At 48.3% G+C, this 12,462-nt stretch overlaps 1 protein-coding gene across 3 annotated transcripts in view; it reads left to right on the forward strand.

The window, feature by feature from the left end:
• The first annotated feature begins 3,827 nt into the window (after positions 1 to 3,827).
• SGCD (sarcoglycan delta) overlaps positions 3,828 to 12,462 on the forward strand; it is a 359,505-nt gene continuing 350,870 nt past the window's right edge. Inside the window, exon 1 of one of the 3 annotated variants that reach the window (XM_075441531.1) lies at positions 3,828 to 3,852. The gene's annotated coding sequence lies outside the window, so the exon portion shown is untranslated. Of the gene's footprint in view, positions 3,853 to 9,670; positions 9,763 to 9,982; positions 10,002 to 12,462 lie in introns of those variants that run through there. The other 2 variants (XM_075441526.1, XM_075441532.1) reach the window with 2 other exon arrangements.

The raw sequence follows: 12,462 nt of genomic DNA on the forward strand, positions 1-12,462 counted from the left end.
GGCTCCTGAATAAGACTTGCTGCTTTTCTCCTCTGTTGACTTTCTTGGGACTTATAGCTCGGTTCTATTAGAAATAGCTGGGTAAAGTACAATGGCTTGTTGTAAGATCAAATGAAGATTTAACGAGTCTTCCTGGTCTTCAACTTGACAAAATTGTAACTACATATGAATACGCTGATATTAAAAATTACCTTATGTGATTTTGAAAGGAAAAACCCTACCAGTGTTACTAGCTTCCTAGTGTGCGACAGTTGTTCTTCATCCATTTTTAATGTTTTAATCTGGAAAGCTCATTGACATTTTGTGTTGAAACACACGGTGCCGCTCAGCAGTGGAGCATACTTGTTCCTGGAGCTGCAGCGTCTGGGGCAGGGAGAGCGATGGGCTGTCTGGCACACTCTGCCCCGGCCGGCACAGAGGCTTGGCAGGATTTCTTCAGGTGCCTGAGGTGCTCTGCTGCCATCAGCGTGGTTTGTGCTCAGCTAATGTTGAGGCCATCTTGGGCTGCTCCGGCACAGTCAGGGCTCCGCTCTCTGCGTGGGGTTATCAGCAGTGACAGGCAATGCTGCAATGAAAGGCAGAGATTTATGATGCAAACCCGATTCCAGCATCAAGATTTAAAGACTCATAGGCAAAAAGGAGCAACTACAGTTATGAAAAATGTCAAAAAGTGTTTCCCATTAGGGAGCAGCCAATGAGTTCACCACAGATTGGCCCAGCTGTGTCTGCTGTCTTAGCTGTGCCACACCAGGGCTCTGTTTCTGATGTTAAAGCAGTCACCTTGCACCGAGTCTGTGCACCTGAGTGGACATCTCCCCACTCTTCAGCTGTCAACTACCCTGAACGTCACTGCTCTCTGTCAGGAGTCACCCACGTGGACACCAGTTCTACAGTGCTCTGGCTGCCAAAGCCTTGCTGGGTGGGGATTGCTGCCTTCTTGCTGTAGGCGCAGACCTAGCAAAGACCTAGCTTAGATTGTCTCAACTATGGCCTCAGCGAAGGGTGTTCTCGGTAGATTTCTCCTCATACTGTTACTGTAATGACTTACCCATTTCTAGCAAGTAAACCTCCAATGCATCCTCAAGTCCCGTAGCTGGCAGTGACCTCATGGACCTCAGTTACCACAACTACGGGCAGCAGTCACAACGTGCTCCAAGGCTGCTGCCTCTAAGTGGGAAGCAGGGAGAGGTGCAGGGGAGCCTTGAAATTCCAAAGCGAAACTATAATTAGCTGTAATTGTACCCAGAGTAACTTCGCTGCTATAATTCTCAGCAGGAAAACGATTACACTGTAGCAGTATAACCAGACAGACACGCTGTAAATACAAAACATCCTTTGGAAATATATGCTCCATATTCTAAATACATTTAGAATTAAAGCAAACAATTCTTTTCTAATTGGGATTCAAGGCAGACATGCTGAGGGGTTTGGTGCTTTTTTTTTCCCTTCTGCTTCTACTTTTTTGTTTAGCAGATATATGAAGGTGCTTTGTTAGTTAATATGTTAACGGCACGCTCAGGCTGTCATTGAAGGAATGGCAGGAGACTAGTCACCCTCGCGCTCGGTTTGTCACCGTCCCCATTGCAGCTGGTTTCTTCTGTCCTGAGATGAAGGCGGGTGTGGAGACGGGGTTTGGGTGTGTTTTTGGCACTGGACTCCCGAAGCACAAAGCCAGAGCTTCCGCTGCTCGTGCTTAAGAGCCGCAGCAGCTCTGTTGAGCTCGGAGGCTGCAGCTGGTTCCAGCCCCTCCGTGTGGGCTGGTCACGAGGGGGGAACAGAGGACTGCAGAGTGTGGGGGCCACTGACTCGCTCCTTGTGAAAACTGCAGATGCTTCGGGGTCTGGCTGCCTGAAATCCTGCTGCTTCTGCCACAGCAGAACCTGGAGCTGCAGCTGGATAGAGAAGGGACAGGACTCCTGGCTTATTTTTTTCATACCTTTACTCATCAGAGAAAACCCAGGGCTGATATTTGGGGCATACTGCAATCCTTTCTTTTCCCCCATTCAGTATTTGGCAGGTGGTCATTTTAAGTGGCAAGACGTTGCTTTGCCAGGGGTTATTTTAAATTAACGGGCTTGAAATAAGTTTCTGAACTCTGTGCAGAGAGTCTAGAACTTATAGAAGTGCAATTTTGTAGGAGCTTCATTCATCTTTTGAGGGGTTTTATGCAGCACATGTCCCTAAGCTGCTCCAAGAAGGAAAATTTGGCCATTTGCTGCTGCCTAGTCCAGCTCCTGTCAGAGAAAGGGAACCAGGCAGGCTGGGAGAGTTTCTTGGTTTATACCATCCCTCATTCAGTTCAGCAGCAGGAGACTGGGGGGGGGGGGGGGGGGGGGAGAGAAAGGCAAGGCTCTAAAGAAATGAATTTGAAAATCTATAGCGTTCTCTGGGAACAGAGGTATATTCTTTATATATATTTTAAAATAATTCTTCTGCAGTGCATTCAATATGATGGTTTTATAATCCTACAGGAAGTTATCCACTGAATACTTTAGGTGTTTTTCTAGGAGGGGTAAGATACGGGTTTATGTGGTTTTAACAGTCAGGGTGTGGCTTCATGTGTTACGATGCCTAATGCTGATTCTGGCCATGACTGTTAAGGTTATTGTGAGATGTTCCAGCACTACCTGTAAGCTTTCATCCTATTCCCACTGCTGTTAGTGGACATTTTATCATTGTCTAATAAGAGTGACTAAGTTGTAGAATTTAAGTACAGTGGGGTGACCTAAGGTCAAGAAGAGTGAGTACCAGTATCCATCAGGAATGGAAGTATTGCCCAAGGCAGAAGATAAGGACAATGCCTTTCTTCAAAGACAGAAATAACCAAAATTTTATAGTTTGAAAAAACAAATTATAAAGCAGAAAGAGACGGTGAAGGAATAAAAGAGAGATCTTCGAGGGAGCACACAGTCAGATCTAGCAGCTCTTTACTGCAGCTCTCAAAAGTTGAGAAGTGCAGCCTGTAACGAGTAAATGCATGGCTTGCGGGGGAGAGCTAAATCAGGCTCCTAGTACAGACCAAAGAGTTGTTCTATATATATATATATATGTATATATAAGTTTGTCACTGCAAGTAATGGCTGTGAAGCAAAGGGGAACACAGCTGATGTTTAACAGCCGCTGTACAACCACTAAGCTGCTTCTGTCTCCTGTCTGGCACTTTATCTGGGGAACATGTGGTAGGTTTCTCTTCTCCATGCTGGCAGGTTTTAAACCTGGGTTTCCCCTAAATACGCCCGTTTTCCATGCTTGTTCTTTCTTACTAAGTGTGAGTAGGGAAGACGGGTTCAGGATGGAGCTGTAGATTTATAGTCATTGAATTTCCATTTCTGTTTTCAGTGAAAACACTAGTTTGCATATACCAGAGCAGGAGGTTGCAAGAACTCAGTCACTCTGTGCATGTGTAAAAGTGCAGATATATGTATACACACAGGTAAACTTGCCACAAATGTATACACTACACAGGTATACCTGCCACAAGCATACTTCTGCTATACCTTTCTAGAGCTTCTGGACTGAAGAGAACGTGAATTTTCCTGTGTGTGTGTCTTTGCACTGCCGTCTTTGCACTGATTTGATTTGCTTAGAGTAACAGGAAGACACAAACAACACATAGGGGATGGAGGAAAATAAGCAATTTTCTGTACGTTTTGCCTGTATATATAGTATTAGCTTCACACAAAACATGACTCACTAGCAGCAGGTGTCCTGCTGTTATGTTAGGCAGATTAGTAATGATAGGGAGGGGGCTGTGCTCCCTATATGGCATCCCTGAGGGAAGCTAAAAATAGTTCAGAGACTTCCAGCAAAGTAAAAGTATTTGCGGGCTTTGAACCAAGTCTGCTTCTGAAGGTAAGAATCAGAGCTGATCTGTTTAATCTGCCATTCCTTCTTTTTTTCTTTCTTTCTTTCTTTTTTTTTTTTTTTTTCTGTGGGAAGTGTGCTTTGGCAGTTGATTGGCAAATGTTATCTGGCACAAAGCTGGGAGTTTGGAATTACAAACCGTTGCCTTCCGTGTTTGTGGAAACAGGGTGGGGATTCACCAGTTAAAAGAAATCAGTGTAACAGCGAGTGTTCGCAGCCGAGGCGGAGAAAACAGAGGAATCTGTCTTGGTTAGAAATAGTTGCCTTTTTTTTGCCTCTCCTTTTTTCCTCTCTCTCCATTGTTAGAGAATCTGAACGGCATATGAGCAATCACAGCATGTGACTCTGCTCTGAGTAGCAAGCGAGCTATTGCTGGTAGCTACACCCACCGTGATACAAGTCTAGTAAGCAAAGTTGCCTGCAAAGTTATTGCAGCAGCAGAGTATGAAAAGAGAGGAGCTGTTTGTATTTCTGATATGGGTGCAAATCAGGGTGCTATGGGCGCTCCGTGGAAGCGTCGCTGGGGAGACTTGTCAGCTTCGCTGGCGAATGCCTGTACATCCGTATTCTCAGGCACACTGACAGGCAGACTACTGCCTAAGAGAAAAACTACTGTTTCAGAGGAAAACTGTGGACGATAATTATATATGTGTGTGTGTGTGTATCCATGTGCATCCGCATCTGCATGTATGCAGGGAGATGGTGAGTTGCTGGACTGCAGAAAAGCCCCACAAGCCTTGCGCTGAGCCACCACCTACGTGGCTTTGTGCAGCACAGAAATGGAGATGTAAGGGCTGAATCTCACTCCTGAAAAATGAGATACAAGGGCTGCTCGTTACACCACAATAACCTCATGGGCTGTGATGGATTTCCTCTGATTTTTCGAGTGGCATCACCGATATTGATAACAAGCGACTTCTGCATTGTGGAAAACAGATAAAAATCTGACAGTCCTGTACGGGGCATCTCTGAGGACAGGGGACCACATGCAGGCACCCTCACCGAAAGCTGCTGTCCCCTGACTCCGAGCCCCGGCGGATAAGGATTTTCTGTGTGTGTCTCCTTCTCTGCCCTTGTTTAAGGCTGGTTTTGGCAAATGAGTTCCCAAGGAGCGAGTGCGCCCGGGGCCTGGCTGCGGTGCTGTGGGGGCAGAGATGGTGCCACCGTGATCGTCGTGGGCTCCACGCCTGAGCTCCTGCAGTGTGTGTTGATCAGCAGAGTGCCTCGGGTACCTGGGCTGATGCTGGGATTGGTACCAATTCCCAGCTGGGCCAGTAAGCCCCTCATCTGGTACTGGGGAAGTGGGGAAACCAGCAAACTGCAGAAGTAATCTAATTTTAGCTCCCTGATGTTGGGCCAGCTTCTGCTAACATCAGCGTCAATGGCAAAACCGACGTTAATTTGAGTGGGAAAAGGGCTGAACCCAAATTAATATGTGCTGGCCTGTGTAATTATCTTTATTGGCTGATAGGGAAGGAAGACCTTACTCACTCAATGCATTTCTATGGCTGCCTGGCTGCGCTCCAGTGATGCACCAGCCTGTGAGCAGACGGGCTGGGAGAGGGGGATGGGAGTGCTGTATCCCTTCACGAGGGGCTGTAATTCACTGTCAGCCCCGAAAGACTAAATCCTGCTTATTTCAAACTGACAGGTAAGGAAGTAAACACCCACCAATATGGTGGGTAGGATTTAGCTCCAGGAGCTCATGGAAAAACTTTTCCTCTAGAGTCCAAAGTTCAAAATTCCAATCCCTGTGAACGGCCACAGAGGGGAGAGCATGTAGGCTTTAGTCAGTGTTAAACATTGCATTTCTAGATGGGTAAAAGGAGCGAAAATGTAAGGAAATCACTTAGAAGCACAAGAAGACAGGGCAGCCTTGCTAAGTGCTCAGGACAGACATAAACTAAAGAGAAATCCTATTTGGTAGCACAGCGAATCTGCTGGGGTTGGCAGCCTGAAACCTGCTCCATGATAATTGTTTTCTTCTCCAATAAACCAATGTATAGATTAGGGTAAGCAGAAAGGATCAGTCCTGCTGGAGCTCTGCAGGGGGTTTTACCACACTGCTGGGTTCAAATGGTCACAGCTGATATTCGTGTGTTTTCCTCTGCTGAGCAAACCGGATATGACAGAAGACAATGTAATTTAGGGTTTTTTCCTCTTTCTGAAAATGAATTGTTACATGTGATTTCATATGCTCACACTTGCATATTTATGGAGAGCTCCCAAATCTAATTTCCATTGTGCCAGCTCCCATTTAGCACAGACATAATTTTGCAACTTTTAAATAAATTCTCTTGACAAAATCATATTCTGGCATATTGAAAGAAACCAGACATTCAAACAGAAGCATGCTGAAAGCATCCTTCCTGAAATCACACACCAGTGTTATCTTTGTGATAGCTAAATGACCAGTTAAAGCAATGTAGGCCCAAGATGGCATAGAAACGTAGAGCTGTTCCCGATGCTTGCATGGGCTCTCCAATGCTCTTTGAATCTCCCTATTTGCTGTGAGAGGGTGCACAAATGCTTTGCTATTGAGAGTTCTCTAGCTTTTTTATTCCTGTTAATAATAATTCACGGCAAGGACACCACAATGCAAACCACGCCAGGCAAGCTCATAGGAAGGATGCCACCACGGTGGACGCTGTCGGTAATCTCACTGCAAAGACGACAGCGATTCTTCGGGCTAGTCTTCTTTAGCTGGCCATCTGCTTTGCATTCCCTCATGGTACTTCAGTTTGGATCTCCGGTTTGTTTGTCATTTCAGTCTCCCACTTTATTATTTCCAGAGCCAAGTGAACTGCTGCCAATGCCAATGCAATGAGATTGCATTGTGAGCTTTGCGACATGGTATACTCTTTTTTTTATCTTGAAGCCTCAGCTCCTGGAATTAGTTGATTATGTTAGAATCCCAGCATTCATTAAAAAAAGAAAGAAAAAAAGAAAGAAAGAAAAAAAAAAAAGGAGTGGATCTCTGCTCCTCATGAACTAAGGAAAAACCTTGAAAAAAAGGATCCCTGCAGACTTAGTAATCACAAGCCAAATAAAAAGAGGCTTTTTTTTTTTTCCAACACCAGACTGTTTTACAGACAATCATCCTATTTCTGAGTCTCTCACTCACAGTTTTTGAGTGCTGGGTGCTGGCAAACCTGAGCAGCAGCTGTTCATTTCTAAAGGCAGGGAAAATAAGTAGAGTCATCTCTAACAGGAAAAGTTTCTTTATCTCTGCCCGCGCTGCCTTTCCCTCTGCCCCTGCAGCACACTCCTGCCTGTGGTCGGTGCAGCTCTGGGAACCCATTGCAGCAGCTTGAAGAACAGCTCACATCCCAGTAAGTCCCAGTAGGAAATGGGAGGACAAGAGTTTGTGTTAACCAGAACCGTGATTCCCTTGAGGTCGGGAGCAGCAGCTGCTGCTGTCACTGACCCCATAACTTTAAATAATCTCAACTATGACCATTCGGTATTTGTGTGTTTGTGGCACATCTGAAATGTGAGGAGGGCTTGCCTGGTCCTGGGCTGGTGACTGTCACTCTTTCCCCAGCTTGGGGATATATTTGGGATGCGAGTACTAGAGCTGGGAAGGGTCCATCATTTGTATTTCAGTTTGCCTGCTATACGCTTTTCCTACTTTTATTTTTCTGTGGGAAAAGAGATGACACTTAAGACTGTTTGTAACAAAATATGTTGGTCTGGATTTTTCATCACTCTGGGCTGGGGCCTTTGGGAAACATACTTGCTTTTATTGCTTTTTTCCTGTAAGTAAATGGAATCAGCATTCCCTGCCATTGCTGGCCAGCTGGATCAAGTGCACAGTGCAAATCAGTGCAAACGAAGGACAGCAACTGTCACGAATTTGCACGAAAGAAGAATTAATAATAGAAAGAATAACAAAAAAGAAGATGAAGAGCCATAGGTCGAATTTGTTGTTGGCCTGACTTGATGAAATTTATGGTGCTTGAAACTTCCCAGTTTTGCTGATATGCTTTTATTTTCTTTTGGTCTGTCAAATTTCTCCAGTACTTTCCATTCTTTCGTAGCTGCAGATGAGACGAACACAGAAATTTTACACATGGCCTACAACATGGAGGAGTGCATGCACAGGGGTGTGTGTACAGGGCAGGACCTGCATGTGCTTTCCAAGCACCGCTCAGAAGCACGCGCTGTCATTTGCGAGCTCTTTAGATGGGCAAGAAAAGAGCTTCCCTTGGCCTTCAAACCGTGTGATGCTGAGACGGAAAAAAGAAAGTTCTTGCTAGTTAGTCAGGTTTTTTTACACTTCATTTAATTTTCTCTGGTGCTGGTTTAGTGCTGTGAGGTCCAGCACCACTGTCGCAACTCAGTGGGTCCCGAAGTAAAAGATCCCAACCAGCTCTTGATAAACTTTTGTAAGAATCAAATTTCTGTTCTCACAGAATCATAGAATCGTAGAACGGTTTGGGTTGGAAGGGACCTTTAGAGGCCATCTAGCCCAACCCCTCTGCAGTGAGCAGGGACATCTTCAACCAGACCAGGTCGCTCAGTGCCCTGTCCAACCTGGCCTGGAATGTTTCCAGGGATGGGGCATTGACCACCTCTCTGGGCAACCCATTCCAGTGTTTCACCACCCTCATCGTAAAAAATTTCTTCCTTATATCTAGCCTAAATCCACCCTCCCTTAGTTTAAAGCCATTATCCCTTGTCCTATCACTCCATGCCCTTGTAAAAAGTCCCTCTCCAGCTCTCGCAGGCCCCCTCTAAGTACTGGAAGGCTGCAATAAGGTGTCCCCACAACCTTCTCTTCTCCAGGCTGAACAGCCCCAAATCGTTCTGCCAATGATCATGGTCTAGTAGTAACAACCCCATTAAACTGACAGAAGCAATCCCTCGATCTGGGTATCCCACGCTTCTGTTTATGTTGTTCCAGGGTTCGTCAGTGATCATTCCTCTTCCTCAGGAAAAAACCAAACCCAAGTCCTTAACCTGGAGAGAGGGGAGGAGACCTGAAGGAGGGTAACATCTTCAGCTTAGGTTTAGTTTTTTAACTGTACCCCCTGCTTAGTGTCATTTCGTTGGGTGCTGATGTTACTGACCTCCGACGAACCAAAACCCAGCACTTCATGGGGATTTTTCGGGAAGCGAGGGGCCCCGGCTCACAGAGAGGAGGGAACAGCAGCCAGAGAGCGTGTGGCATGAACACACGGATCACCTCTCCTAGCAAAGAGCAGGCAGGGGCTACTGAGTTTACTGCCAGCTCTTCCAGCTTTCTACCTCGACCCTCAGCTCCCGCGGTCTGTCCAACCCGGGGCCAGCCGCTTCTCCCAGCCCCCGGCCAGCCCCGGGGAAGGGGCCGCTGGCTGCTGGTCACGGCCTCGGTCGGCAAGCGGCTCTGCAGGGAGGGCGATGGTGAAAGGGAGGAGGAGGAGAAAAATAATAAAAAGGAGGAAGGGAGAGAAAGGGGGGGGGGGAATGGGGAAAGTGATGGAAAAAGGGGGATGGGAGAAGGGGAGGGAACGGAGAGAAAGCGAGAAATGAGGAAACGGAAGGGAAGTGGGGCGAAAAGGGGGAAACAGGAGAAAAGCGGGGTGAAAGGAAAAAGAACTGACGGCGGAGGGAGGGAGAGAGGAGAAAAGCGGACAGACACCGGCGAGGCCCAGCGCCGCTCCCGCCGTGCGCGGCCGCGGCCGGCGCGCGGGGGGCGGGGCCGGGCGGGGCGGGGCCGGGTGAGCCGGGCCCGCCCCCCGCCGGGCCGGGGCGCCGCGGGCGCGTGTCGGAGGCGGCGCGGCTCTGCGCCGCGGCTGAGGCAGCGCCGCGCCCCCGCTGCCGGAGGAGCCGCTCCGCCGCCGGCCCCGCGCTCCCCGCCCCCGGCGGCCCCGGCGGCATGATCTCCTGAGGGGCCGAGCCCGCCGCGCCGCCCGGGTGAGTGCCGCGACCGGCCGAGGGCGGTCCGTCCCCCGCCGCGGAGGTGCCGGGTTACCGGCCCGGGGGCTGGGGGGGGTGGGGGCGGTTCGGCGGCACCTCGGGAGCAGCGGGCGGAAAGAGGGAGAAATGGGGCTGAAGCGAAGAAAACAGAACGCTGCGGGAGCGCCCGGTGCGGCGAGGGACGCGGCCGGGTTACCCGGGAGGGGAGCGAGGGGGCTGCGGGGGCCGAGCAACAGGTGCGGGGGGGGCGGCCGCGCCGGGGCTGCGAGGCGGTGCGGGGCGGCCGAGCCGGGGCCGGGCTGCGGAGCGGGGCCGCGGGGCGGTGCGGGAGCTGCCCGCGACGCGAGCTGCGGGGTCTGAGGCGCTGCTTCGGCCGGAGCCCGAGTGTTGCCTCCGTCGATTTATTTGTTTTTTCTTTCCCTGTCGGGAAAACGCATCCGGTAGCGCAAACTTTGGCAGAAGTGATGGGTTTCCGAGGAGGAGCTGCTTTCCCCTGGGCGTTGCAGGGTTTTGTTGGTCGCACTGGGAACGCGCTTCGTTTTCTGGTGGTCTGCTCAGGGAGCGGCTGGCACCGCAGAAGATACGCTCTGGTCTGCGGCGTTGAGAGTGTGCGCGGAAGCTTCTTTGCTTTAGTATTTGTGAATTTCAGGTGTAACGTGTAAAAGGCAAAAAAAAGAGTCAAATAGAAATATACATCAGGCTATGGAAGGGTCCAAAGCCCACGGACCCAAGTGCTTCCTGTTAACTTTTAAACAGCCATTCGTGTTTTTCAAGGGGAGAAAGGATGGGTGAAATTGAACTGTCCAAACTGAGTCGAAATGAATTGCTTAATATTTAGAGGGGTTGATGAATGAACCGTTAAATCAACACTTGCGTCGCGTCTCGTTGGAAAGAGAAGTGAGCGACTCTCGGCTGTGTGCTGGGCAGGGTAGGTCAGCCCGCGACGTTGCTGCGGGAGCGCGCCGAGCCGAGTCCTCCTCCTGCTAACGGTCATCGCACGGGCACAGGAACCAGCTCTCCTGCCCTGTGCGATGCGGAGTAGCATCTGCTAGAAATGGCCATAATCATCCCAGCTTCATCTCGGAGGAGAGAAATCTTGTTTCATTTGGGGTAAATTAACAGACTTCTGTTGACTTCTCATGTTGATGTGTATCTGTTGAGAATCCACTCCTGTGTTTCAAACTACTTCCATCCTCCCCCCAAGGAAGATCTATATTTTGAATGCCAGTTTGAGGAAAAAATTATACTGGTAAGTGGAAAGAGTTGTCACTCTGAAACAAACCCGATGAGATTCCTTACAGTAAAAGCTCTTTTGAGAGTGTCACCTCTCAGTCAAACAGTGTGTGAACTTTGCCTCTAAACCCTGCAATGAGTTTAGGTACGGCTGTTGTGATATTCTGGGTGCCACTGAAAAGTTACTGTTGTCCTTGCCCCTTGAAGTCCTTGAAATTCTTGTGTTAGAGTGCACTGGGGGTGTTGACTCTGTCCTTATTATGCCTTCTGGAAACTTCTGACACTTTGTGTGAAGAATCGTGAATCATATGCCCCTGAGGTTTTTCATTGACACTTCTTTGCTTTTGCAGGTAACTTAGAGTAGCTAATTTTCCTTAAAGCTTTTAAAACTTAAGAAGTGACAGTTCTTTTGTTTTGTGCATTCAAACTGAGTATTATGAAGAGGAAATTATGGAGAGACTTTTTTTTTTTTAATGCACAGAGAAACAGATTATCCAGGCTCCAGCTGAAGGTGGGATTGTAAATTGACTCATGACCTGAGAAAGCTCCTTACCCGCCTCCCCTTTGGTGGAGAGAGAATCTGGGTGCCAGCCTTCAGGCAGGCAGGGCTGCTTATTCAGGTGTTTATAGTTATGTAGAAGTGCCTTAGGTAACCTGGGCTGTTGCTCATTATTTCAGGGGATGCATGTGGACACCATACACCTGCAGGGATCCTCTGGGTGATGGGTTGTTAGGTGGGTGCAATAGAAGTTGCTTGAATGGATGAGGAGCTTTATATCATCTGTGATGGAGCAGATGGACAAGTAGATGTGTTTCCCTCTCGGGAGAGGGAGTTCTGAATCAGGAAGTGCCTTTGGATGGTTTCTGATGGCGGCGTGCGTTTTTCAAATGCTTTGCAGTTCTTACGGGCCAGGGTAGCTGCGGGTATTTTTGTGCACCAGCAACGTCTGGTTAGACCTAATCTTCATTTGCTTCTAATCATCCTGAAGAATAAAAGAAGTCTTTTTCTGAAAACCTACCATGCCTCAGAAGGTTATCCGGCTGCTTCTGTTTCCTTGCTTGCTATTTTTCTTTGAAATCATAATGCATTTCTTTAGTTCTTTTGCAAAAGACTTGAACTCAAGCTTGCTGGGAAATGGTCACTGTATGCTGAGAAGGTGCTGGCATCTTATTGACTTATTTTGGGAATACTGGAGAAAAACATAAAAGATTCACTTGCATTGATTAAAACCTCCAGGGCAATCTTCTAACGCTGCAGTTCTCTAGGTGAAAAATTAACTTTCTCTGTTGTCTACTCCTGCTTTTATTTCGTTTGTGAGAATCCTAGGCTCTGTTATCAGGTTACATCGAGTCCCTTAGGTGTGCTTGAAGTGGGAAGCATCTCAGCCTAAAAGCTCACGCACACTATCACCCTCACGGTCCATTTGTCTCTGGCTACCAGCCCGTACGCCTCGATACCCTCCG

Source organism: Opisthocomus hoazin, chromosome 22 (genome assembly GCF_030867145.1).
Source record: "Opisthocomus hoazin isolate bOpiHoa1 chromosome 22, bOpiHoa1.hap1, whole genome shotgun sequence".
Lineage (NCBI taxonomy): Eukaryota > Metazoa > Chordata > Aves > Opisthocomiformes > Opisthocomidae > Opisthocomus > Opisthocomus hoazin.